The following is a 25,055-nucleotide window of genomic DNA, read 5'->3' on the forward strand; positions in this document are numbered from 1 at the left end:
GTGGAATCTTCCCTTGAACAGAAGGTCATCTGAAGAAGAGATCCCATGAAACAAAGGCAGCTCTTTGCTTTGGTAGTGGGTTGGCGGCCTGGGGCAGTCACGTCTTTATAGGACACCCCCAAAATCAGAAGATGCCTTGGGCCTCTAAGGCAATGTCTTGGAAAAAGACAACTTATGCAGTTGAAAGCTGATCCTAACTTGCCAGAGAGAAGGTGTGGGGGAGAAGGGCATTTTCCCATTAAGCAGCCCCCTGGGCCGTGGAGAAAAATCAGCCCCTCAGCGGGACCTCCAAATATAAATTTTCTGCACCCCAATAAGTTTCTCCACTGACACAGGAATCCAAATCAGACTACACCAAACCAAATTAAAAGAAATAAATAAATAAAAACCCTAGGTTTAATGGGTAAAATGCTCCCAGATGATTTTCCAGCCCTCCCCCTCAGAGAGGAAGCAGAAAAGAGAGTGAAAAACCACATGTCTGTTTTCTGGGGGAGGGGGTGTTAAATACCCAGTGGGAGTTGTCTTGAGCATCTCTGGAGAAGTGGTCGTCATTTGATGGGCCTTCTGATACATGACAGGGTTTGGAGGGAAATAAGGGAGGGTTCTTGGGGTGGAGTTTCCACCAGAATATTCCAGACTCTTTGAGTATATGGATGTCAAGGGTTGGGGTGAAGGTTCTACTACAACATTTCAGACTCTGAGTATATGAATATTAGGGACCAGGGTGGAGCTTTCACTAGAACAATGCCAAGAAGGAGAGAAGGTTGTTATTTATTCTATAACCTCTCTGACCTAGCAGATTTTCAGCTCAGTCTTTGAAGACAGAGTCTTATAAACAGAACAATATTTAGTTGAAGCTACCTTTAGCAGCAGCTAAAGGACTGTTGCTTATGGGAACAGAATTCCTGCCAGACCACTGTCAGCGAAGCAGGCCAGTAACTGCGGAGTCATAAGTGTTGACTGAAATAGCCTTAGATTAAGGTGAAGCTACTGTGTTGAAGTTAAAACAACAGGAGGGCTTTAATATAGACATCCCATTTGAAGCTGAGTGCTCCAAGGTCTTTCATTGTCTGTCCATGGTCCAGTTGTGAGGCTCTGTGTTGATTACTACCTAATACCAAAAGAACTATTTTGCTGGGAATTGAGAGATACAGCAATCTATGGGTATAGCAATGTTATTAGCAATCATTTTATTGCTGTGTTTATTTAGTTGCATAGCAATAGGTTTACCCTAGGGCCCTTTAAATATTTATTCTCAGGCTATTGGCCTCCTTAGCAATGTCAGGCATGGGGTCCATCTCATGAAGTGGGCCTTAAACCCAATGAAAATATGATTTTTTTACTATATTAGTCAGGGCTGTCTAAAGAAACAGAACTGATAGAATGGGTGTGTCAATAAGCTGCAGTGGTCCGTCTAGTTCAACAATGGTTGTTTCCCGATGGAAAGGCCATCCAGGCTGCTGTTCTGTTCATGGTTTCTCCTTTTATTACATTATTATTTGATGATCAGCATCCTGACAGTGGACTCTGTAGCTTAAATACCAGCCATTCAGGTGAGGGAGCAGAAAGATCTCTATAGCTGAAATCTCTGCTCTGGAGAAGGAAATAAAGGCAAGACATGACTTGGAGCTGTGATATGTCTTGTGAGGAAACACATACGATTATGGAGAGGTTGAAATTGCTGCTGCAGGTAGGCCTGGGGGTCCAGGTAGAAAGGCAAAAGCGTCCAGGTTTTTAGTGGCAGGCCTCCAAGACATTTGACTGAAACCAACACAATGCTGTAGGGAGTGACCTCACGGGGAAAGGGTGGCAGGTCAGAAAGGCAGAAAGAGATGGGAAGTTTATCCAAGGAAGCATCAAAGGGAGAGGAGGCTGAAACTCTGGTCCAGTAGGTTTTTAGTGAGGAAATGTTGCAGTCCAGTCAGCCCAAAACAGGCAAAAGAAGGCTTCATAGGACAGTAGACGTTGATAACATGGTTTGGGTCTTGAGTATCAAACAAGTGGGGAAGAGCAAGTAGGGAGAACAAGTGTCCTAGTACACACGCATTTTCTTGCAGGGTTGTGACCAGAGTCTCACTAATGAACAGAGCTGATATTGACTATCTCCAAATTATCAACTGCTTTGCCACCAGTGGTGCTGGGCTAAGTTCCAGGGGAAGGCACATGATTAAAGTTGAGTTTTACCAAGTCCAGAGATGGCAAGTCTTCTGAGAATATGAGACACTTTCAGAAAATAGACAGTGGCGAAACATAAGAAGTAAAGGAAGAGAGGTCACCAAACTTTAATCCATTTTTCGGCACCATTGTGAAGGTCTTGGGTGGCAGTTACAGAAGGACACTGAGGCTAACTCTTTGAGTATATAGTTTATTAGAAGAGTTATTAATGCTGACAGTAAATAGCATAGCAGGAGCTTTGAGAAGCATTCAGATCCCATTATACTGGAGACAAACGACTTGGCGAGGGACTCTAAAAAGAATAAATCAGGGCCCGCTTGGCAAAAATCAGGACCTCTTTTTGTATATTTCTGTGGATAAGGAAAGTGTTACAGCACAAATATGTAGCCAGGCCCTCTATTTCCTAGACAGGAGTCATTGAGGAGCTTGAAGAGCAGGATGTGTGGTCGGGATGGAAATTTAGTTTACCAGTTGAGAAGTCTTGAAATGTGAAAATCTGCTAGAGATGTTGCAGTAGGGGTGGTAGCTGTGAGAGGGCAAGGTTGCTGCATTTACTGTCCTCTGAGCAGCAAATGGATTCTAACATCACATTTTTTTACAATTCATAAATGAAAACCCATTGGGATCATTTACCATAAGATATGAATAGCATGTGGTCATACCAACTGAGTTGATTTGTTTTGGGATAATAGCACCTATCAGCGCAAAGGAGCAGAAGAATAATGGATGATCTTCTCTAAATGACATCACTGTTATTGTGTTTCAAATGTTGTAGGAGTGGTAGGGACGGAGGAGTTTGACACACAGATGTCGACGATGTTGAAACAGTGAACAGTGTTTCCAGTATAAGTAAAGCTGGTTAGAAGATCCCAATAGCACTGTCAGGTGGCAGTGGAGATGCTTAGATAGGCTACACATAAGATGCATAATATGGAGCATGCCACAAGGTAGCTGCTTGAGAAAGCAGTCAGATGTGTTATGTGGTTGTCTTGCTCTTTGGAAGTTTTATTGGACCCTCCTTTGTTCTATATTAAGAGCATAGCAAGGCCAGAGCCTTAATATTCACTACTACAATTTACTGTACAAGTCTCAGTTATCCACAATCTAATCAAAATAGGACACTATGATAAGAAAGATTTAGATTCCTGTGAATGTGTGTGTGTGCTTGCGCCCATGTGAGAGTTTAATTAACAAGATGCTAAATGCTGATCATTTGTATCTTGTAGGCAGTCTGACTCTCCACTGAGTTCTTTAATGAGAAGGGAAAAGTAATGAGTAGCATCATTCTAGAACATAAGTCAGCATATTTCTACGATGGCCTAGGTAGTAAACAGAGTATGAGTTTCAGTGACTCAGCCTTGCTTTGAGCAAGCCTCATCTCTCGGCTATCTAAATATGAGAGAGGCTGAGTACCAACTAAACCTCATCAGTAGTAAAATTTATAATTATATAATTATTATATACCACTAAGTAGTCTCATATGTATTTTAAAATCATTTTCATATGTGAAACCATGTTAGTCTCTGGCTGTACAAAAATAAATGACAAGACAGAACTGGCAATAAGTTGCGTTTTGCTGACCCTTGTTCTAGAATCATAAATTAACTAATTTTAACTTTGCAAGAATTTATTAGAATAGTTATAATATTTTAGTTGTAAGTATATATTAGAAAGTGGCACATAAACACATAGATAAATTGACAGATAACTAGATAAATATATACAGATACAAGTGTATATATACACACATGCACACACACACACACAAATGAAAGCCTAGAAACTTTGATTATTTTACTTCAGGGCACACACTCAATAGAAAAGCCAGTGTTAACAGCAGATTTGTAGAACTTTCCTATGCATTGCCTTATGACAAATTGTAATTACTGTAGTTTCCTAGAATGCTGCCGAGATGGACTGCACAGCCTTGCCTCAGATGAAGAGAAAGAGCTAGTGGTGAATAAGCAATGTCTTTGATGGTGGAGGTGGGCTCAGCGCTCTGTGTAATTATTCTCCATCTCTAACAGGTGGAATTAGGACTGACAATAGCCTCTGATTTTGAAAATTCTGGAGTGATTGTTGTTTGAAGTTGCTGCATTCAAAGCAACTCCAGTCCTATAAAGATTTTTACAAATAAGCTGATTTACAGTGAGATGTCCAGAGCCTTGTATTCTGAACATGTTATCTCACAAGCTCTCTGGGTTCCCGCCAGGACTGCTATCGTCTCTGCCCTTCCCCAGATGCAGGGGTATTTCAGATCTGCTTACAGGTACAAGCTTACTGCCTGCTGCTCTTTTGGATAGCACGTTTCTTCCCAAAGCATACTTGAGAGCCAGGGCAACTTCTTTCACTTCCTCTTGTTTTTCATTGACATTTAACAAAGGAATATAAACGCAGACATACACGCATGCATATGATTGATCCTGTGTGTATATACTGTGTTAGTGATCACATATTTAGCGTATCTATCACCTTATGTATTTCTTTGTGGTGAGAGCATTCAAGTTCTTCTCTTCAAGGTCTTTTGAAATACTGTACACATTAATGTGACTCATGGTATTCCTACTGTGCAATAGGATACCAGTTAGCCAATCTCTTTATGTCCTCACCTCACCTACCCAGCCGCTGGTAAATCCCTGGTTGATGTTTCCTTGTTTTATTTTTTAGACAATATAACCTAGGCTTACCTAAATTTTGTTATGTAGCTCAGGATGATTAGGAACAATCCTCCTGCTTCAACCTCCAAGTACTATGATCACCAGGATCTGCTTGTAGGCATGTGTTAACAATTTCATCTTGAGATTAGCTTCTTTAGATACACGTGTGAGTAAGATTCCAGCATTTTGGTTTGCTTTTCTTGATTTATTTCACTTAACATAATGGTCTTGGGATTCAAATATCTGTTTAGAAACATCAAGTGTTAACTTACTTGTTTCAATTTTTAACAGAGGGAGAGAGAAAGAGAGAGAGAGAGAGAGAGAGAGAGAGAGAGAGAGAGAGAGAGAGAGAGAGAGAGAGAGAGAGGGAGAAGCACATAATGTCATAGAACAACTTGGAGAAATTGGATCTCTCCTACTGCCATGTGAGACCCAAGAATAATATTTACGTTGTCAGTCTTGGTGAAAAGGGTCTTTCACTGCATTGCCATCTTGCTGATCTGATTTTATTTTTTTCGTAGCTGAATAGCATTACATACTAGATATAAATTATATTTTCTCTGTTTTTTAATCTACTGATAGATGATTCCATATCTGACTCTGTGAAAGTAAATGCAAAAGAACAGAAAACGTTTCAATTTGTTGATTTCAATCCCTTTAGATATATACACAGAGCTCAGATTTATGACAATCCAAGTCTTAAAGTTGGTGAAGTACCTGTGAGGTTTCTTCCAACTATGTCCCTAGAACATATTTATGTTCATTGGTCTCTGATGCTCCCAGTCCATGCTATGAGAGAAATTTCTACATTAGTACAATACTTGGCATAAGAAGAGGACTTTGGGGATGTGAGAAGGGAATGAACCTTTAATTCAAAACTTTGTTATCACCTATAATTTTAATAGTAAAAGTATCCATAGTTTTTGAATTGGCTTTAACCATTTAATATTCTTGTTCATCTTTAGTTTTAGACATAGGTGTTAGATTTCTATAGGCTCAGCTTTAACTTTTAACTCTCAGGAAAATATTGGGCTCACTGAGTAATCCAGTCATCTCCCTATCTTGAGGTCAATGGATCTGTACAGTGTAATCTTCAAAGCCTTTTTGTGATGCCACATAGAAAGTTTTTACATAAAATATAGAATAAAGGTCATGAGAGCCATAATTTGATCTACTGTGTATATTTGTAAAGAAACTAAGAAGAATAGGCTAATATACAGCATAACAATTTTCTGAACAATTTAATATTAATACAACTGAGTTTGTCATGAACAGGCACGGATAGCCAACTAGGGAATTAACTAAACTTCTTGTCCATGCTTGAATGAACAATACGTGACCTAGGTCAGTGTTTAGTCACTCAGTGTTTTTATACTTTCCTCATAAAACGAGAGTAGTACATTTGGCACTGACTTTATAGAATCATTAAAAAACATAAATAGTGTCAAATACAATGTTTCAGAAATTTAACACCTTGCTTCTATTTTAAATGCCTTTATATATCATGATCATTTTTCTTTGTTGAGAAAAAGGAATAAAAGAAATTAATGTTGACATGGATGTAAATGTAGAATTATTTAGCTATAATCAACTTTGAAAATTGTATGGAAAATCCATAAAAATATGGCATATGTAAGTAAGGATAGGAAAAGTTTAGATGAAATATTTATTCCTTTTCATATTTGAATATGCTAAGGCATAACATAAGCCCTTGTTCTGGCATCTCATCTGACATGCGGAAATCTATGAAATTATAGACCATAGTGAGATGCACTGAGGAGACCCAGTATGGCAGGGCATAACTATAGCCTTTTTGATGGTGCTGAAAATCAGAAAATCCTAGGCAAAGGTATGTTTGGAAGGATTTAATGAAGGATTTCTGTGATACACAAATAAAGGCAAGGATGAGCACATCATTTTAATAAAATCAAACATGCAAGATATTGGATCTTTTCCTCCTGTCCCCTGAATTCTATAATCATCTGTTGGGCATTTAACCTTCACATGTGATTATGACAGCAAACTTCATACCCATAGCCTTCCCTTGCAAGAGGAGAGTATAGTGATAGGAAGTAATTGAATTTTGTTCTGACCCTCTTTGGCCTCTGTGCAGAAGCAATTTGTGAATTATTTAGGAAAAAAGGAAAAAGATATTTGCCTCAGGACAGAAATGTTAGGCGTACGGAAGAATTTAGTTCAGCGGTGATGTCTCTTAGAACATCCACTGTCCTGGCTCAACATGAAAATTGAAATGGAAATTCCTATTCACCCTTATGCATTAGAAAGATATTTTCAATTCACTGCTATGTTTTCTATGTTTCTATGCATTCCCACACAGGACATAAAACTTTACACATTATACTGAGAACTTTCTCATTAAAATTACAATTTTTGGTTAAGCAACAAGGAGAATAACCTTACTGTAAGTAACATTGACAGAAGCTGTTGGATTTCAGAGACTCAGGAAAATTGAGGACAGTGTAGTTTTTAATCTTTGCATTTTGGTTTATTTGTATATTTTTATAAGTTTTAAGAAGAATTTACAAATATAGAATTAAGAATGATGATAAATGAGTCAAAATGCTTTCTTTGTTCCTTTGGATGTGATCATGATTGTATAACTCATAACCACAAAGAATAAAAATTCTTAATATTATCACTGAGCTTTAAAATAAGTCGAAAGTATGTCGAAAACAATCACCATTCTCCAAAAACTACGAGAACATTGTTCCTTAAACCATCAACAATATTGGCATATATGTGACAGCCAGAGGATCAGAATAAAAATGATTTAATAAAGAAATTCAAAACTAATATAAAAAATAAAATTGCTATTGGGCTTCCATAGCCTTAGAGAACCAAGGGGCCAGGATGAAACATTATGTTTGATTTCTAAAGCTTTGATTGTACTGCCAACATACATTTGTGCCGTCACACTGAGGACCCTCTGGTAGGACAGAAGTGCCAGGCATCTCTTGATTCATGAGTGTTCCCATCCATTTTATTATTTGTTGTGTATTTCTTCTCTGACATCTTTAACTGAAAATATTCATCCTAGAATCTTACAATAATGCAAGTCAACTAGCAGCAGAAATTCCATTTCATTGTATTTAGGACACATCTGTAAAAAAACAACTGTACAAAAGCCTAACAGGTTATTTGAAGATAAGTATAATGTCAGTTCCAAAGAATTATAGGTATATTCTTATTGGAGAAATAAGTAACAAAGACAGAAAAAACAAAAATACCAAAAGGAGTTACAAATGAGCAAGGGATGCTATGAACTTTCTAAAAATTTACAACATCAATCTGTTTGGTGGGAAGTCTTTTACTATTTTTCCATTTCAATTTATTTTAAAATGACAAAATACCTCAAAATTGAGACACTAAATTACACTGTTTGATTTTTTAATATCAGTATGCAGTGGTTCATGACTATAGTGACCTTAGAATCAGCTATCCTATGCTTTCTTTTGTGAACTGCTATAGGTTTGCAGTGTTCCTACCACAAGCCTGAGTGGACTTTGAAAACAGCCGGCATCAAGCAAACTAGAATCAATCTGCTCTCTAAATTTGATCGTCCTGATTGTATAAAGCAAGAATAATTGCATTCACTTCTATCTTTCTCTACTCAACAGCAGAACCAGTTTTCATGGTTACTAATGTTCTTTGTAGTTAAGCTAGAAAAAAGATAACACAGATGAATTATTGTACAATAATTGACTGGGTGTTATTTGCTTTTATAGTGTTGATTGTTTTTGTCTTCTATAACTACAAGAGATAAGTTCGAAATTAGAAATGGCTTACTTTAACTATTCATGGTCCCATTTGACTGGTAGCCAGTCAAAACCTCTCAGACCACTTTTGTAGCCAGGTAAATTATGACTGTACAGTCTGGACTTGACATTTATTCCTTCACTGTGTATTTGGACACAGGCAGTCTTTCTTTTTTGAAAGCACACCAAACTACACATTTGTTTTCTTAATTGAATGAGATTTTCATTCTTGGCCAATGTGAAGGTAATGGTTGACAATGACAAAATACTAAGTACAGAGCAAGGCAAATTAAGAGAAGCTGAAAGCCCATGAGTTAAGCATTAGTGTTATATTGATTAGCATGGTGAAGGAATCATTGTAGGAGTTGAACTCATTAGTCTTGACAATCCCCTGGGAAGAGATTATACTCTTCAGGAATATTTGAAATATAGAAAAGAAGTGATGAACTAGACTGATAAGTTGAAGCTGTGTGTATATGTAGTCACTATATTTGACTAATTTGGACTATGCATCTGTGATCCTTTAAAATGCCCATCCTTATAAGTACATATACTAATTCTATGCAAAACCCTGTGCAGATTTTTCATAATTACATAGGCTTATTTAGACTAAATATTACTGTATTTAAATGAGACAATGCGTTTCAAGGAGTTTAACTTTTATTGGATCATTATTAAGAAGCGATGATAAGTGATTGAATGTTTCACATTTAATTTCAAAGTTTGCTGTAATAACCACTACATTATTATTATACATTTTTCTTTCAGATCACTTTCTTTTTATTATGAGCACATTGGAGGGAAGAAAGAATTTTTTTCCATCTTCCGTCACTCCTGTGTCTTTTTTGTGACTAAAGCATAGCCCGACCTATAATAAAATTCTAACATTTAGACTAAACAGCGATGATTAACAATACATACTCTTTTGTCTAGAAATAAAATTATTTCTTGGTCTGGTTGTTTGAATGAGAAATTTCTCCCATAGGCTATTTATGTGAACACTTGATCTCAGGTGGTAGAACTGTTTGGGAAGGTTATAGAACTTTTATGGGTAGAGCCTTCATGGAGGAAAAACATTATTTAAAAGAATTTCAGTGTTTTAGCCTCTCTTCTTTCTTGTTCTTCTTTTTAACATCTTATGTGCAGGTAAAACGTGACAAGCCATGCTTCTTTCACGCTTTTCTAGCAACACCTATGTAACCTACATAGAACTTTCTATGCATTTGCTTCCTCAATTATAGCATTAGGATAGCTTGTAGTGCCCATCTTGTCGCCTTAATGTATGTTTCTTAATGATTACATATAATAATAATAATGTAATAATCAATCTTCTTATTACTGAAATGCTTACTAAATGTGAAATATTATTACTCTTATAAAGCTTTCACCAGTATTAGTTAGCAGTTATGGTTAACATCATCACCCAGTCAAACTATCTATCTATCTATCTATCTATCTATCTATCTATCTATCTATCTATCTATCTATCATCTATCTATCTATATTATATTATATTTCCAGAGCTTGCTCTGTTTATTACTCATTTTTAAGTGAAAAATGATTCTTAATTTCATCAATAATTTGAATTAATTGAGTAGTTATGGCTGAGAGCTGTAATTCTGTTGATGTTTACCAGATCATTTACTTCCTAGAGACTGTCTTCATTAGAGGTCATTCAAAATCTAAGACAAGATTTTGTCTTAGATGTCACTGGCAAAATGAAGACTTTAAGGGATAGTGATAGTTTTGTTACTTAAATAGTATCTGTGACATGATTTTGCAGACCTAGGTAGCTGAATCAAAATATATAAAATCTTATTTTGTGGAATGCTATGAATTAGGAATTATCTTAAGAGGCATTTTAATTCTGAAGATTTAGCAAATTTCATTTTTTCCCTAAAAGAATGGTCATTGGTTCATTTCTATGTTGGAAATATGCTCTGAATTGTTCTTCTGCTAGGTGTAAATATCCACATCCACACTAGGGTAAGATGGTAGTATTAATTGCTAATGTGGGATAGCTTTCCTAAAAGTTAAAAGTTTTGGTAGTTACATTGTTACAATACATTTTGACCTTCAAAACTTAAAAAAATAATTACATACATATACTTTATTTTTAATGCTTCATAAATATTTCTAACAAGTTACCGAGAGCATAGTTTTCTTTGATAGTGGAGAAAAATCTAGACTATTAAGTCACCTATGGAAGATCACTGAAGTGACAAACCACAAAGAAACCTCAAGTGGATTACTATTTTTCATTCTGGTACTTTGGGATGCTTTCTAGAAGTGCTGCAGGTGTAGGTGGGTATTTGAGATGTGGTAATTTACTCTTTCCACCAACCTCTTTACAGTTCCCATGATGACTAATGCATTGCCTATCAGACAGACTATTTAAAAGTGTTCTTTCCTGAAAAGAAAGGAAGTTCAGATCTATGAACTGATGTCCTGTTTCTCAATAAATTGAAAAACCCAAACAAACAAATAAATAAACAAAACACACACACAACCAATAGCTTTAGAAAAGGTCAAGATTTAGTTTCTTAACTTCTAAGAACCTGATTGGAAACAGCACACTCAAGTCAAGACACATTATTCACAACAACAGTGATCCTAAAGTTACTGTACATGGAATGTGGTGGAAATTTAAGGAATGGTGAAGGACTTGAGAGCATTTTCCATCTCTAGACTTGTACTCTTAGAAGAAGCCCAATCTGGGTAAGGCAACTTTTAGGAAAACAGGGAAGTACAGAGTCTGATCTCACTTTCCCTTCTCTGTTTTTGACAGTTATTCTCCAGTTGCTCATACTCTCCAGGGAGCTCTGTCGAACAGGGCAAATGGAAAAGTGTGTGTGCATGGTGTGGGTTTGGAAGTTCAAGAAGATGTTCAACCCATCAACATTTCTTTCTACTCTAAGAAAGACTGAGATCTCTCTCACACACATGCACACACACATGCACACAAAAGTATCAGTATGACACACTACTAAAATGTAATAGCTTGATAACTATTTGTGTATTCATTCAGAAATTAAATACAAAAGTTTAAATATAAAATGTATCTGTAGCTTTTGTTCATCTAAAGAAGGAAATTTTAGTATTAGTTTTATTATCTCTTTTCCAGGATATCATTGGGATTCAATACTATTTATTATTATTAACTGAACTAGTTTTCTAATAACTACATAAAATTATAAACCATAACTGAAAAGGAGAAATTGCATTTTAGCTGAGTGTCATCACTCCATTTTCTTTTCTCTATCCATGTGAACACTCTTCCAACTGTGGTAAGAAAACAGAAGCAAACATGTTACATTTCTCCAAATCAGGAAGCTAAATGACATGTGTTAGAATTTATACTTTGAAGAGACTGAAGGCCATTGATTTCTCCACTCCCTGTCTACAGATGACCGAAGAGATATCTATACTAACAGTGGTGAGTGAGCATCAAAACTTGTCTTAATGTATGGAGCTCTTTTTGTCCTCATTCACCTGGCTTAGATCATACTGACTGGTTTCTATAATGCTTTAATATGCTAAAAATTTATTATATTAAATTATCATATGTAAGTTGTATATTATCCACTGACCTTCAATATCTGATCAGCCTGATCATCTGTGTAGATTTTATTTTCTCATACACTCTTTGCATAATTTCCAAGTGTATCTGAAGACCAAGCTGACCATCAAAGAGGATGAAGATGCCCAATTTTACTAAAGCCTTTCAACAACTAAATTTCAATGATTTGATTAGCATAATCTTCTTCCGTCTCTTTATTTGTCCATTTACATAATGAGTTTCATACATCTCCATCTGCATATGTAAGTACATGGAAATGAATAGGACACAGGGCTAACCCTAAGCTATTTCTTCCTTATATATAGTGGGTAGGCTATGGAGGAAAATTCACCAAACCTATATGATTTTTTTTTGCATAAACACTGTATCATTACAGTATATATCATAAACTAGTCCATAATTTATATTTATTCTCTCAATTTTCACCCATTTCTAAAAAATACAAAGCTGTTTTTCCATCCATGAGTCTCCTCCATACACATAGTTAATTATTTATATACCTCAATGTGTTTTGCTTTTAAAGCCCTACTACAGATGTAGAATTCTGATTTTGAAATAATTGTAATAGAAATGACCTAAAAATGGCCAGGACCCTTTATAAACTCATAGTCAAAGGATAAATTCAGGGAATTAGAGCAACACACTGAGCAAAGATATAAGTGAAAACTGTGGGGCTCTGTGTTAAGGCAGCGAGTTCTCCCCAGTTACAGAAAAATCCTGTCCTATTGTTCAGTTAGATAGGACGTCTAATTAGCTCAGCACAGATTTTTCTTTCTTTTTTTTTCCCTCCTCCAGAAAGCCATTCAATTTTTAAAATATTCAAATTCCTAAACGAAACAATTTTAATCATCTATCTGTAAGTTGGTAGCACTATAGGAAATTGACAGCCTGGAATAAGAGTTAAATACCCTTTTAATTCTCTGTGCTCCTAATTTGTATCATTAGCATATCTTAATCTGTCAAAGTAATCAAAGCCATCAGTGTGGGAGAAAAGGTGACTTGTACCTGCGAAGATCATGTATTTATTAATGTGATTATTTAAATCAGTCAGGTGGGTAGAGCTGGTGTGCAATGTGCACCCACTGACCATGTACAAATTACCCTCTTTTCCCCATGACAGAGGTCCTGTCGGTAAATAATAACACATTAGCTAGTCCTCAAAACAGTAAATAGCACCTGATAGTGTGTGTGCATGCTCCATGAGACATACATGTGTGGCCTCTGTGAAGATACTTCAGTCTGGTGGGATCAAAGCATCTGTGATAATATTATTTTGTTATTTTCAGCTAGAATAAGACTTTCTTCCCACATTACGCAGGATGGAGTTGCTGCCCAGCATATATACATGCTGCCTCTTGTCTGTTGCCATGAAATGTCCGTCTCCATCTTACTAACTGACTTTTTCTCTCTGCGTCCTGGCAAGAACTACTGCTTGGGCTTGGGAGTGAAGGACTGTAAAGGTTTTGCTCTCTTTCTCTCCTTGATCTTTGTGCTGTCTGTGAGTTTAACCTATCACCATAATCCCTTGGTACTCCTTCTGATCAATGCCCTTGGTCAGTGACACTCAATTTCCACAAAACAGTTTAGAGAAACTAACATGTGCTAGTTAGTTGTCGGCTGGACTTCTTTCCCTCTTTGTCTTGTATTCTGTCTCTTCCAAGACATATACATATATACGTGTCTGTGTGTCTGCATATATACACACACACACATATATACACACGTGTTTAAACATGAACTGTATGTTAGAAAGCACAGCCCTGCTCATAGGTAAGCACGTGCTTGTCGAGAATTCCCCAAGAGGAAAAACAGAGCTTCTTAGAAAGCAGTGCTTTATTTTTAGTTTTGAGAAAGCATTCGTTAAGGGTGAAACAGGAAAAATGATCAAAGCACATGAAAGAGAAATGGCATTCTTTGTACTTTCCTTGTTGTCTTGACAGAAATTTAGCCCTCTTCACCTCCTGCCCCACTGGATTCACTATCCTCCAGTTTTCTCCTGCCTTTTGTACTGAACTAAAAAAAAAAAAAAAAAAAAAAAAGGTTCTAGAAACTAACAAATGGGTTTCCCTATGGCCTTTGTGTGTTCAGAATAAGAAAGTATGGAAGCTAATTACTCCCGGGGACTTTTGAATAATCTTAACCCCCACCAGGAAAATGGGATCTTTTTTGTTTGCTTGTTTTGTTTTCATTTTTAGGTAGCACTGGATAGCAGTTCTGCTCTCTGACTCCCAGCAACAACATTGGATGAAACGATTGTCACCATGAGAAGACCAGATACACAACACATTGCTTTTCTGCATTTGAAGATCTGGCTATGGCACAGAACAGGAGAAATACCAGGAGTTCCTGAAAGTGTATGCCACAAAACAAAGTCACAAGTGATTTCAACAATCAGCCCAAAGAACAGAAACCAGAAGTGCCCAATGTCTCCTTAAGTCATCCTGACAATTAGATTAAATCAGGAAAGCCAGCAGGGTTGTGCCCAGTCTCTCTGTGGTTTCCGGGGTGCACATGTCCACTTGGAGGTTCCTATGTGTTTCCTCTTCGACACTTCGATTAGTTCTGAACCCTAATCTCCAAGGTTCCTGTATTCAAAGCATCTGTAGCTCTGTAGCTCATTTGTGAGGCTTCGGCTACATTGCTTTTTGCTTTTTTTTTTTTTTTTTGCTTTTTGCTCATCAAATAGTAACTCCATGCAAGAAATGAATGTGTGTTCCAGTGCCCCAAAGCATGTACAGTTTAGCAGCCCTCTGAGACGACAGCTTTCCAACACCTGTCTCAGGAGACAGCTCCTTTCTAAATGCCCTAGCACTGCTAGATGAAAAATATTTTTCCAATAAATTTAATGTTTAACCAATACGACAATGAAAAACATTTAGAAAATAATTAAATGGGTGATATTTGGTGGCAAAGACAATATAAGCAATAAGTTCTTGTGTATTTAATTAGAACAGCTCAAACCATTTAAAATGATGAATTGTCACAGCAAAGTCGTAGATAGCTTGAGCTCAGTGTCACAAAAGGATAGCTTTACATGGAAAATATCTACAATATATCACCTATGTTTTGTTGTTGATGCCATACCCCCAATAATCAAAAATTAAAAATAGTATATAGCCAAATATTTTAAAAGGTAAACAATTAATATTCACAGCAAATACTTACATATTCTTTGAAAGTATGTTTTAATTTAATATCAATAGTTGATTTTAAATTAAATCATGACTTCATGACAATTATTGAAAATTTAAATAAATCAATGGAAGTAATAGATGTGGTATCCCAAGCCGTGAACAATCAAAAAATAGCTTTATTAGTTTATTAGTCATCTTCCTATCAAATCAATAAGACTGATTGCCTTTAGCATCAGCTTCTGTAATACATCCTGTTTGGTTTTGGGGTTTGTGTTGGAGACTCAGCAATGAAGAAAGCAGATAACATCTCGCTCATACATGCTCATCCATCACCGGTCTCTTGTTAAACATTTAAACATGAAGGTGCCCCTTCCTCATTCATCTTGTAACTCCTAAATTCTCTAATATCTTTATCATCCAAAGTATGCAAAACTGTTTCTAAAAATTCAATGTATTATTAATGCTTTTGACAAGGAGACTTATATGCCTGTCTATAAAAATAGTCCAAAATTTAAAAACATACAGATTTTAAAGGAAAAAAATCATATTAAAGCTTGCATCATAAAGTTAATTTTAATGTGTATTATTTTGATTTCATGTTTTTGGAGAAGGTAAATATACTGCTCACTGCTGTGCCTATGATTCAAGTACAATATTTATAATAACATACACAGAAACACTAACATTTTGCTTTTACTAGAAATTCAATATTGCAGTTTTTCTGTCTAAAGAGGAAAATCCAGTCCATGTGACTCATACATTGTGCCTATAATTTTAATGCCTTTAACAAGACAGCTTAATGGCCCATTATTGTTTTTAACAGGCCACCTTAAAATAACCTTTCGGCAAATTTTCTGACATATTTTATCTAAGCCTCCATTTATTTCATTTGTATTGACCCTGGTCTCCTTAGAATAGCTGGGTTTTGAGAAACATTGGAGCAAGCAGTGTTTCTGCAAAGACTTTCGAGTTCTTCCAGTAATTCACACGGATGATGCTTAGCTTTATGGGTGGTAATCCGCTCTTCCTTTGGAATCTGTCATGATCAGAAAAATGCACATGAATCATTTACTATAGGAGTGTGCACTGCTCCAAATGCCCATTCCTTCGTGATGAGAACTGGGTACTTGTCAGTTTTCTACATTGTCCTGTGATACCCGGTGCGATACCTTTTTCACCAAAGAATGTTCCCTGGGACCCTAAAGTGAACCTTCACAGACGGTCAAGGTGATATGTCACCACTATAGAAAAGTTCCTCGTTGTCTCAGTAAGAACCATTTTCTTTAAGACTGAAATTTACACTGTGAGGCAGCACTGAAAGATGTATACAGCATTTCCAAAGCCTTTGAGTCAGGAGCAGGACTGTCTACCAAAAAACGTTCAGGGCTTAGTTAGGCCTAGTAATGGAGAAAGCTCGAATGGCAATGGTTATAAACTGGATGGATTGGTGTAAGAATTTGTAGAATTTAAGTTGGTTTCTCCTTCATAGTTACGAATATAGTTTTACATGTTTTAACGTTGTGTAGAGATACACAGTCCCAGGTAGTCATTAGCTGGAGCATTCTGGCATAATTCCCTTCGTAGGAGGTGGGTGGTCCTTGGACTTCCCACAGGGCATGGAACCCTGATTGCTCTTCGGGCTGATGAGGGAGGGGGACTTGATTGGGGGAGGGGGAGGGAAATGGGAGGTGGTGGTGGGGAGGAGGCAGAAATCTTTAATAAATAAATAAATCTAAAAAATAAATAAATAAAAAATAATAAATAAAAAAGAAAGGAAAAATAAATAAAAATAAAACATTGCTGCCTCATGTGCTTTGTGTCCAATCATCTGGCTTAGCTCTATAGACTTGAATTCCTCTTGTTTCAAGCAAATTCCCAATGGAAGGACAGCAAGAACACATTGCCCATAGCAAGGCAAAATTGAGAGTCAGTTCCATAGAAGCCAGGTGCTAACTCTATAACATAAAAATATAACAGTGGATTCAAAGATGTATCAAATATGTCAACAAAATATACACAAAAATATGAATGCCATTCTTAGTACTAGATTATTCCATTTCTGGAAATTTATAAACATTTATCTTCAAATGTTGACTCATTATCACCAAGATTACAAAGTACATATTCTAAAATTTCTATCTACATATTCTATTATATTTCAGTTTCAACAAAAAATGAAAATATCAGAAAATTTAAGACTGATTCATTTCATTCTATTTTTATTTAATTAGTACTTATATTTTTATTATTATCATAGGATTTTTAGCAACTACAGATCTGATAGAGGGATAATATCTAAATATATAAAAAATAAAATCTTGGACATCAAAAATACAAATAACCCAATTAAAAATGAGTACAGATAGAAACAGAGAATTCTAAAAGAGGAAGCACAAATGGCAGAGAAACATTTAAAGAAATGTTTGACATCCTTAGTCATCAGGGAAATGCAAATCAAATTTGAGGTTTTATTTTACACTAGACAGAATGACAAAAAATCAATTAAACAAATAACAGTTCACACTGGGAAGGATGCAGAGTAAGGGTAATGTTCATCCATTGCTGATGAGAGGGAAAACTTGTAAAGCTACTGTGGAAATCAGTGTGGCAGTTCCTCAGAAAGCTGGGAATAAATTCTTCTCAAAGTCCAACTAAACCATTCTTGCCTATATGTCCAAAACACTGTACATCCTAGTACAGAGGGACTTAACCATGTTCATTCCCGCTCTACTTATGATATGCAGAAACTAAAAATAAAATAGGTGTCCCTCAACAGAAAAATGGATAAAAAAAAAAAACATGCAACACATTTACACAGTGGAATATTACTCAGCTATTAAAAACAATGAAATTATGATATTCACAGAAAAATGAATGAAACTAGAAATTTAATCCTGAGTGAAACTCAGACAGAAAAAGACAAATATGGTGAGTATTTGTTTATATATACATGTTAGTTGTCACATTTTCAGTAAGCAGACTATAATCCATATAACCACAAAGGTTAAGTATAGAGTAAGGGACTAGGGGAGAAGTTTGGGTCACTCCAGCAATGGGAAATAGAATAGATAGTTATGCTTGGATTGTAGAGGGTAGTGTTGGAGAATCAAACAGAGAAGGGAAGGGAAGAGGGAAACAAGCAAGAGAATATGGGGAGGGACAGTTAGAATAGGGCCATTTGATGGGTTCTATGAAAACTAACACAATAAAATATATATGCATCTTTTGGGGGGGAGGCTGCTTATATGACATTTATTGGGGGAGGCTGCTTGTTTGATCCCGGCTACCCAGACCACAAAATAATCACTCAGAAATCTGTATTAATTGCAATACTGTTTGGACAATAGTTTAAGCAGATTTCTAGCTTGCTCTTATATCCTAAACTAACCCTTCTTCATTAATCTGTGCATCTCACCAGGTAGTGGCTTACCGGCAAAGTTTTAGCAGTCCAGTGGGAGTGTCTGTCTCTGGTGGTGGCTACATGGCTTCTTTTGTTTGCTTGTTTTTGTTTTTGGAGACAGGGTTTCTCTGTAGCTTTGCAGCCTGGCCTGAAACTAGCTCTTGTAGACCAGGCTGGCCTCAAACTTATAGAGATCTGCCTGCCTCCGCCTCAAGAGTGATGGGATTAAAGGAGCACGCAACCACCATCGGGCTTACATGGCTTCTTACTAACTCCCCTACTTTACCTCTTTTAGCCTGGCTATATTTCGTTAAGCCATTGGCTGAAAGCAGCTTCTTTATTAACCAGTGGCAGTAATACATATTCATAGCATGAACCACCTCCCACATCAGATCCTAATGACAGCAAATAACAGGAGAGATGGAGTCCTCACTGGACATCTCTTAAAACCAAGTGGAGTTTTGAATAAGTTACATGTAAGTGAGTTATTGGTCAAAGAGATCCCATGAATACCCTTAACCTACCAAGGCTATTGATTGCTCTCAATAAACTTATGGTAAGGGCCTATTGCTGAAGACAATACCTACAGAATTCAATGAACATGTGGAAGTTGAACTGGCACCTACATAGAGCCTTTACCCCTACTTACTAATGTTCACAGTACTGGAAGGTACTCTGCCCACTACCAAATTTGAAAGAGAACCAGCAAGCCAGCTATGAAAACTTTGATTTATAATTGTAACATGCCTAAAAGTTATTATAGTGCAACAGGGTATGAAAATTAAGGGGATAACCAACCAGTATCTGAATCTGAGGGGAGTTAAGGCCCACTCTATAAGATAGAACCTATCCCCAACACTGCTCAGTTGACCAAGAAAAACAAAATATTAATATGTTTACTAAAGTAACATATTAATAAAATGAATTCTAATGAAATTTTACTGTATTCATAGATCAATATCTCACTCAGCCATCATCAGAGAAACTTCCTCTTGCGGATGGGAATTAAAGTAGAGAATCACAATTGGACAGTATGCAGAGAATGAAAGGCCTTGGAACACTCAATCTTAAATGAGATGTCTCCATCTATTTCCTCCATTCAAGTCTCAGAGAACCCTGTATAAAGAGGAGGAAGAAAAAGTATAAGACCCAGATAGGATAAGAGATACCAAGGAAATAAGGTCTTCTAAACATAACAGGATAGATGTACATGTGAATTCACAGAAACTATTGCAGCAGGCATAGGGCCTGCCCAGATCTATACCTGACAGAATCCAAGAGCTGGAAAGGAAAGTAGACCTATGCCCATATCCCTAACCCAGAAGTTATCTCCAATTGATAACCACTTACAAATGATAAACTTCCTACAGCAGAGTTTCACTGTGTATGCAAACCACTCTTTTCACTAGGTCCCATGCCTAGAAGTATGTGACAATACAAAAATAAATTCAGTGATAGCATTTGTCTTATAATGCTTTGTTTGAGGCTTTCTCTTTGTTTGTTAACCCGTTCTTTGTGTATAAATTGTAACTTTCAGTTTTGTGTTTTTTATGAGATATTTATGTGTCTGAATTCATGTTTCTGTATCCATGTATATTACTTGAGCATTTTATTTAGTTATTTTTCTGTTTGTTTTACTTATTCTATCTTGTTTGTTTCATTTATACATTATTATTATTGATAGATTTTCAAACCTCAATATTAAACCTCTCTGCCAACACAGTAATCCAAATCAAGTTCAATTAATAAAACAGGGTTTAATCTGAACAAAGTCACTCCAGGTGGTTTGGGGCTTGGAAGAGAAATCATTTAGCAGGTCTAGAGACTACATTTTGAATTCCTTGTAGGTGTGGTCTTGAGCATCTCAGGGGGAGGAGCCTCCCCTTGGTGGGCTTTCTTAGGGGTAGGGTTCAAAGAGGGAGGAGTGGGAGCTGAGACAGAACTTCCATCCAAACAATTATTACTATTGTTACTATTATATACTTGATTGTAGCCTAATGAAAGAAAGAATAATAAAAGATAAGGAAGGAAGGAAGAAAAAAAGGAATGAAGGAAGGAAGAAGGAAGGGGTATCAGTCTGAATGAGTAAGTATAGGAGATCTGGGAGAAGTTGGAGGAGGGAAAACAACCATCAGAATCTATAGTATTAAAAATCTATTTTCAAATTAAAAAGGCGTTAAGACTAGAAATAAAAAATTAAGTAGATGGTAATGGTCAAATTATGATGCTCAGAAGAAATACTCTAAGTTCAAAAATTGCAAAATATACATACAGATACAATTTAGGAAGAAGAATGAAAATGTAGGGCAAGAAAAATGGAAATTGAAAACTTTGATGGTTTTTTGGATGATTATTTCATAACAATTACAATAAAACAGATTAAAAGAGCAGTGTAAACATTATGTCCTTCATATATGAAAAATGACAACACACAGTAGGTGGTCACATGTTTTTCTGAATATGTTAATAACTGAAGGAATATCTGAGTAAAATAAAACAAGGTAAACAGTGAACAGTTGCTAAGGGAGGCTGCATTTCACAATTAATCAGACTTATTAATTGGATGTCATAAATATGAAATGAATATATGAAAGGCAATAGGCTATGTGGATATTCATTATGTGGTATTAAAGTGAGCAGAAGGTAGGTTTCTTTAATAACTGAGAGAACAAAGCACTGGTGATAGTGTTCAACAATAATTTCTTGGCAGAAGAATAATGTAAAATGGTAGAAACTTCCTGTCAAAGAATTTGATAAGACATGTCATCTAGCAATTCAAATTAACACATTCATCTTAAGCATGGAAGTGGGCATGTATACAGGTAGATGATACTCATTTTAATATTTCAGTGCAAAAGGAAAGAAAGATTAAGCCAACTGTGCTTCATCCATGAACTATATGGTTATAGAATTTAGGTGAAGAATGAACATGCATAAGCAGTAATTAGTGAAAAGAGAAGTAGATACAGAAGATTCATTGAAAGTTTAGATTTCATAGGTTTCTTCATCATCATCACTGCCACCTATCATCTGTATTTTCTCACAGTTCTCACTATGGAGCTAAACTGGTTCTCAAATTGCAGGAGCTTGGTGTCCTGAGTGCTGGAATTTTAGGCATCATCACATACATCTATTCCAGTTTATTATTATTACTACTACTACTACTATTATTATTTTCTGAGTCCTGGCTGTCCTGGAATTTGCTTTATTGTTCAGACTGGCTTCAAACTCTCAGAGGTCTGCCTGAGTCTGCCTCCCAAGTGTTGGAATTAAAGGCATGTGCCATTCTGCCTGGCCTTATATCCAGTACTATAAGATGAACACATTTTTAGATTGGCAAAGTATTTTTTCCACAATAGTGTGATATCCAATAATTCATTGCTTAGGCATCAATTTATATTAATAAATTTGTATCATCCAGCTATTTACCAATCACAATCTACCTATCTACCAATTACTCTATCATCTCTCACCCCATATAATGGTTGAGGTGGTTTCAGTTAACAATAATACATTTCTCTGTATGAACAGTTATTTCTCTGAATTGTTTAATTGTCTTCAGAATTATTACTTATCTGATAGAATGAAAGTGTAGATTACTGAATCTACTCTGAAATGAAAAAAGGAAGGATATAGATATGATAAGATAAAGAGGTAGATAATTGAATCTACTTTTAGAAAGCAACTACTAGTATTTAATGTTTTACAGTTGATTGAACTTTTGTATATTGATACAAATTTGAGATTAATTTTGTTAAAGCATACTGTACATATGTTTCTAATCTTGTTCAACGTGTTGTACACATCAGTTCCTTAAAAATATAATGCAAATTTCTAGACTTTGAAAGTTGTTATTAACAACTGTTTAGGATAATAAGGAAATGCAGGTTGATAATCAAACTTGTAATCACTTTAGGTATGATTTTAAGGTCAAACAAAGGTACAGTTTAGGTAGACAGGTCATCTTCGAACACTTCAAAGATCTACAGAATATGGCATTTAAGATGTTTTAATAACTTAGGTTATTCTTTTATTATGACAGTGAGACATATCTGCTCCTTGTAGCACCAATCTACTTCAGAGAAGTTAATGGACATTGATGAAACTTCACATGGAGTTTACTTTCTTTTGGCAAAAATAAGTCAATGGGTAAGAAATTGCCCCTGCCTATCTGTGCATAATATGTAAGCTTTCACCTCCTACTCCTGCATCATGCCTGCTCACATGCCACCATGCTTCCCACCATAATAATTTTTGTGTTTATTGTATACAGATTTTTATATTAGTTATAGCCTTCTCTTTTTATTTTAGACAAAAAGGGGAAATGTAGTGATATTCTATTAGTCTTTTAATAAATAAAATTTGCCTGAAGATCAGCAAGCAAAGATCAGAGCCCCATTGTTCAGCCTTACAGACCTGGTAGTGGTGGCACACACCTTTATTCCAGTAGACACACTAGTTTGCCATAGAAACCAAACAGTACTCATGCACACCCTTAGTACCAGCCCTAGCAAGGAATATAAGATTGGAGTGTACCAGACAGCCTGACCTTGACCTAAATAAAATTCCCAGAGGAACACATTCCCTGGGGTTGGAATTTGCAGTAACAGGTGTGAGCACCCTAGCAGCAGTTTGGTGATCATGTATGATACTGCAAACAGGAAAAAAAAAAAAAAAAAGATGGGAGGAGACATTTCTCACACATAGTCTCATTCTGAGGGTCCTGGAGGCAGGATCATCCATTCAGATGGAAGTAGAAGAATCAGTGGTTGGATGTTTTGCTTTCCTGATCTTAAGAGAAAACCCCAATATCTATCTCTGTGTTTTTATTAATCATGCTACATTTCATACTCCAAATGTTGGGCGCCAAATGTAAGACTATTTGCTCTCTGATCTTCTGGCAAGATTTACTTATTAAAATACATATGAAGTATCACTACACCTATCTCAACTGTCAGTCCAGCTGAAGCAACCCCGGATTTTTCAGACTGAACATGTTGTCCTCTCAAAAGATTCATGCCACTATGACTCTAGAAAAATCCTGCCAGATGCAGCTAAGATCCTCAGTAACACATGGGTTTGCAGATCAGCCGCATCCCACTTTGCTTTCGTTTTTTTAAGCAATTGAATTATACATTCTTAACCTAGGTGACTTCTGTTTAAAATGTGTTAAACTCTTTGTTTCTAGCTTGCACCGCACATTAGTTTTGCTTTCAATCTTCTTTGTATGTGGTGTTTCTTCAACTTCAGTCAACAGAATTTAAAGGTGAGCATTTTGAATCTTTTATATTTTGCAGTGTGGTAAAAGCTCATCAGTCTAGCATTTATATTTATAAATGTTTTTTGGCTGTAAATAAAAATTCACCACAATAGAATTTTGAGTGAATTTTTAAATATCCTTTTGGGGCATATATAAAATAATACACTTTTCTTCACACAAACTGTTTTCTTTTTCCAAATATCTTTACCACTTTACAATATCAGAGAAGTGTGACTGAGGGCAGTAATATTGGTGAGTTAACAGCAATTTTTTGATCACCTGCAGGAACAAGACTCATGAAATATAACGGAAGCCAATGGAAGATTATATTCATTCACCAATTTAAGAAAAATACTGCTTTTTAGAAAATGTTATTCCTTTAAAAGGTTTATGAAATTATTGTATTGATTTTATAATTGGCTAAAAACAAAAACTTCTTGGGCAAGCTGAATTGTGTCTGGGGAGAATGCTATGAGGGACATTTTTGTATATCTAGCTAGCAAGTGTTGAAATAGCACACATCATTTTTTCATTACATAATAGCTAGGGCAGTTCCAATCAACCTGGACAAATGTGACCATGTAAATTTATGTTTATAAATAGTCAATAATACTACAGAGTAATATTCTAGTCACTTTGAAGATAAGAACAAAACCAAAACAGGAACAATAAAAAAACATTATTTAATCTTTGACGACTAGCCTATGCTGAGTCACAGGGTTAGAAATAAAGGAAGCTTTACTGCTTTGAAGGCATAAGACAAGAAGAGTGCTTTTTTTTTTTTTCAAATCAATTTGGAAAGTACAAACTAAATTAGGAAATCACTGCAAGCCCTGGCATGCACATTTAATCAGGTGGCAGCAACTGGGTCCCCAAACAGTGATCTATAAATGAACAATGTGTAGCATTATTAGTAATATAGCCTCACACTTCATGAACCCAGCTAAAAATAACAGCACAGTGCAAATCTCGTTGCCATGAGGCACTAGCTGCTGAGGCATTTCTTCTGCATCATATCCTCACCCCCAAATAGGGGGAAAAATCAAACGAACTGTCACTGAGTCATCCACACT

The 25,055-nt window shown here is 36.0% G+C and overlaps 1 non-coding gene across 1 annotated transcript; it reads left to right on the forward strand.

The window, feature by feature from the left end:
* Positions 1-23,200: 23,200 nt before the first annotated feature.
* Positions 23,201-23,385, forward strand: LOC130888319 (small Cajal body-specific RNA 16). Its single transcript, XR_009058451.1, has one exon. It is a non-coding gene; the product is annotated as a small Cajal body-specific RNA 16 (non-coding RNA).
* The last annotated feature ends 1,670 nt before the right edge of the window (positions 23,386-25,055 follow it).

Source organism: Chionomys nivalis, chromosome 16 (genome assembly GCF_950005125.1).
Source record: "Chionomys nivalis chromosome 16, mChiNiv1.1, whole genome shotgun sequence".
NCBI lineage: Eukaryota > Metazoa > Chordata > Mammalia > Rodentia > Cricetidae > Chionomys > Chionomys nivalis.